We start from the raw sequence: 5,182 nt of genomic DNA on the forward strand, positions 1-5,182 counted from the left end.
GAGTTCCAATGTCTAATATCTAATAATTTTTTTAAAGTTCTATAAGACTATAAACTTCATAGTGTGTTTTATTTTTGTAATGCTTAGCACTCTGCCTGCACATAGAAGTCATTCAATAAATAGCTACTGAATTAATGAGTAAATTTATTTCCAGGAGCCTACAGTTGTCTTTCCCTTATTCTTCCTTCTTTCTCTCTTTTCCTTTAATGAAAATTACCTTTATGAATGAGATATACCTGTAGACATTAGCATTTCCTATGATGATAATGATTATTGCTAATTATTATTGAACAACATTTTTATATTTATTTCTTAAAAGTCATTAAAAGAAAAAAGTTTTAACTTTGACTATATCACATTGAAAAAAAAAAGGACATAATTTAGGGGATCATGAGAGGAAAGCTCCTGATAATCCCTAAAGTAACAGTAATAGTCTGTTATTGTTGTATAAATGAAGAATAAATATGCAAAAAGACAGCAACTTGGGATTTACTTGGTGGAAAATAAAGTTCCAACTTCTGTTTCTTTTGGTATTTAATATTGCTGAGACACACAATTGAAAAGACGTTTCCAAGTAGATAATCATATTTAATAATGGTTCTTAATACTGACAGGGTTATTTACACTAATAAATCACTTTACACTCATGGATTACTAACTTGGTTTGGCTTGAAGGACATACTTTTTTCTCTAACAACTAGCAGGACTTAGTGATAGAGAAACAGTTGACCCAGCCTACATCCCCAACACTCACCTAGATCTTTTTCACTATGTATAAATAGACAAAGCAGAATAATGTTTTAACCACAGCACAATCCCAGCATATGTGTAAACTAGAAGTGTACACTTAAGTAATTATACTGTGGGGGATGGGTAATAGATGTTGTTCTATTATTAAGTGAGTATGAAGCTCTTTGCAATTAAATGAATTAAAGAAAATTAGAACATTCTATCAGTCTCTGTATACTCAATTCATTTTAATTAGGGTCTTTGAATCATCATGTGTGGCCACAAAGGATATATCCAATACTGATGCACAAATACTACTGGAAAAACATGGGGAAAGAACACCTATTGAGAACTTATTGTATAGTGTGATTGATTGCAGCATGTGGTTTCTGAAAAACAGAGTTGAATACAAATAAAGTAGAGTAATAGTTAATGGGTTATCTGTTATTGAGGCATTCAATCTAGATTCATGTTCAAGTTCCAATTCTTCCAATAAGCTTTCTAGTTACTACTAGTCTTGATTTTGAGTGATCCTGAATCACTCATTTTATAGCCTAACTCATCTTTCTGCTTCTACTCCTCTCCCCTACAATCCATTGCAGTTATAGTAGTATTTTAAAGTGTGAAATATATTGTACCTCTACTCAAAATATTACAATGGCTTTCAAATACACTTGAAATAAAAACTAAACTTTTTACCATGCTTTGCATGGCCTGGCTTACATTCATTCCTTCTATTCTCCATGTTCACCATGCTCCTGACCTCAGGCTTTCTTTCTCTTCTTTGAACAGGTTAAGCTCATGCTAATTCAGTCCCTTTGCATATGTGTGTCTTCTGTAAGTGATGTTCTCCCCTCAAAACAATGCCAGCTCCATTTCATCATTTAGATCTCCAGCAAAATGTTTCTTATTTGGAAAAACCCATCTTGACCATACTATCTAAAATATAAAAGCCCCAACTTAAAAGCACCACTTCTAAACTCATTTTCCCATTGCATTCTCTTCATGGAACCTATTACCACTTTAAATTATTTATCAGGTTTTTTTGTTATTGTCATTTTATTCTTGGCACCAGAATGTGTGCTTCATGACAGAAGCTTTGTATATACTATTCACAACTGCATCCTTAGTATGTAGAGTAGTGCCTGGATGGGGGAAGGAAGGAAGGAAGGAAAGAAGGAAGGAAGGAAGGAAGGAAGGAAGGAAGGAAGGAAGGAAGGAAGGAAGGAAGGAAGGAAGGAAGGAAGAAAAGGAGGGAAGGAAGGAATGAGGGAGGAAAGAAAAAGAACAAAGGAAGGAGGGAAGAAGAAAAAAGAATACAAAGGGGAGTGGAAAGGTTTTAAACTACCTGCTTTAAGCATTTCATTAGACAGCACATGTTTTTATCAAGTATTATACATTTTAGTTTTTAAATATTTTGTGTAGATATTAAAAATCAGTAAACTGATACATGATCCAATCCAGATCTCTTCTCCTTCAACAAATTGTCTTATTCAATCTTATTTAGAGATGAAGAAACTGAGAGCCTGGATAGTTGACTTGCCCAAGGTCATGTGGCAGAGCTGAGACGTTCTTTCCACTGCATCACCCTGGAATTTCTTGAACTCTCCAACCAGACTTACACCTTTTCTCTAAAGAAAGCAAGAGAGAGTTCAGAGTCCTTATTTTTAAACCTGCATTAAATGGGAATCTTTGGAAGAGCAGGTGGTGGTAATGCTATGAATCTGGCTCAGCAAGAGAACACTGAGGTCATGATATTTTTCACATTTAGTAACTTCAAAAATATAGAGATGATGTAAACTTCCTAAGACTTGTTGCCAACCTAGTGATACTGGTAACTTTGGGAAGAAGTTTCTATCATTGGTCAGAGCAAGGACGTGTGTGGCCTATGAGCTCTCTCTAGTCAAGAGAGATGCTCTGATAAAGCTTTCAGATGGCTGTCTTGGATTCACATCCTGCTTACAGTAACACTAGCAAGGCTGCTTAAATTTCCTATTAGATACATGACAAAAATATCCTATGATGTGAAGAAGTTGCTAAGACCAAATTGTACCTACTTCATGGAGTTGAAAGATTTAATGTGTGAACAAATTTAATGTGCTCTGCAAACACACTAGCACTTAGTAAGTGCTCATTAAATGTCACTTTGAAATTAAAAAATAGTTTGAAATAAGAGTAAATTCAAATGTTTTATCTTTTGCATTAAATTGGGTTATTCATCACTTAGTATATCCTGAACTCCACTTAAAGCAACCCACCCTCAGTGGGTGAGACCTGAAGGAGATATTCGCTGTGATCACCTGATTTCAAATGAGGTAAGAAGCAAACAAACAGCCCCCCCCCCCATCACTGGACAGATAGATTTAATCCAAGGTAGTGACAGACTAAAGTTCAAACCCAGACCTCTTCCTCCCAGTCCATTGCCTCCTTCTCTGTCCCCGACAACAATGTCTATTGTACTTTACATTTGGCCCATTTAAAAAACTTCCTTCTTCATTAAATACTCTTATTATCTAAAGATAAGACATGTAATTTCAACTTTACACTAGAGTACCCCTGCAGGTTGGCATTAATTCTACCTATCTACAGGAAGATCACATGAGCACACTATACATAGGGATTCATAAATAGTACATCATACCTAAGACACTTCCAGATGTAAAATTCGGTGATTTTATATTTATAATGATGATGCTGATCCAGTTGTTCTGAAATATACTGTTTAAAGTAGCAGGAAAATAGGTAAAATAATTAACATCCAAAATGATTGTATAAATGGCCCTTAACAAGGTAAATAGCAATAATTTAGAATTATGTTCTATACAATATTGTGTTTCCAAGCCAAAAAAAAAAAAAGTGATGAGTTACTGTAAAGGACAGAGGATTTTAACCTTAAAGGTGTTTTAATAATAGTTTTCTTGCAAATATTCCTCAAATTTAAGGAAATTAAAATGTTCTACTTATGGAGAATGATGTTTGGAATAATTCTCATTAGCAGCTTATGGTTCATAATTTGGTAAAAAAGTCCCCAAGAATTCATAATCAAAACTTTTTAATAAGTTTGTACAAAAATTATAATAAAAACTAAAACTAAAACTTATTTTATTGGACTGTACTTCAGCAATATGCCCTTGTAAGTTTGTATATTTTTTTATAAATCAACTAATTTTACTATTAATTTACATATAAACTAAGGATATTTTAACTCCAAGTAATTGACCTTCAACTGGCATTTAAGATTTAAAAGGGAAGCTAAACTATTCACTTCATCGCTGTATAACTGAAAGTAAACAAAATTAATGTGTATACTTTGGCTATTTATGCTGTCTGCTCACATTATCTGTGATTTATCATATCAAGGGAGTAAAGGAGTGCAAGGGGCTAAGGATGAAGAACCGGGGCTTGAGCCCCGGCTCTAGTGCTTTGCACTCCCTGAGACTTAGATAGGTTGCTATCAGTTTCTAAATTCAGTTTCTTAATCTGTAAAATGAGGGTGAAATCTACCAAATTATTCAACTCCCTCTCCTGGTAAGTCATGTATCTGTCATTAAACACCAAAAGGTTTAGGAGATGGCACAATTAAATTCCTTTGACACTCCCATGCACCTGTGAATGACTTAGCAGCAGAAAATAGCCATGTTCCTCTCAATGTAGATTTAGCTTCTTCCAGCTACAAGCAGCAGGACAAAGTAAGCAGATGTATTTGTGCTACTGCAAAAGAAAATACCAAGTTTCCTATACTCTCATCCACACACCCTGTAACAGCAGACTATATGTACTGAGCATCCTCAAAGTGCAAAATGCTTTTCATATATTATTTCACATAATTTTCTTCAAGATAAATTCTTCAAGGTATTATCTTAGTTTTCAAGAGAGATTGAGTCACTTGCACAGGGTTCCTCAGCTCTCAGGTGAGCAGGGTTAAAATGCAGGTCACTTTCCATGCTCTTCCCACTTGCCCATAATGCCTTTCCAAGGACACCTTAACTGTCACTTCTTTACACATGCTCTCTTTCCATCCTGGAATGTTCTTTCCATTTCTACCTGTTTGAATCCCAATCATTCCTGAGACCCATCTAAAATGTCATATCCTCTGTGAATATTTTTTTGTGTGTGCTCTTCTAATGAAATATTCTCTTCTCTGTGTTCCATTGTTTTTCTTATAGACACATATAACATCATGGATAATAGTAGAGATATTTTTGTGCATGCCTCAGACTCTTATGGAAATGTAAGCTCTCGGAGGACAAGGGCTATATTAACCCCATACTGGCATTTAGTACAATGGCTGGACTTTGGTAGGCATTCATTAAACATTTTTTGGAATGAATGAAGGCATAAATAAGTAGATAAAATATTTCTATTTGATCTTTTTATGCTCATTTCTAAACTTAGACCTGACAGAGATATAGCTAAATTAATCACTAAGCACTCCACAGTACTCGTGGTTGGC

Source organism: Saccopteryx leptura, chromosome 8 (assembly GCF_036850995.1).
Source record: "Saccopteryx leptura isolate mSacLep1 chromosome 8, mSacLep1_pri_phased_curated, whole genome shotgun sequence".
In the NCBI taxonomy this organism is placed as follows: domain Eukaryota; kingdom Metazoa; phylum Chordata; class Mammalia; order Chiroptera; family Emballonuridae; genus Saccopteryx; species Saccopteryx leptura.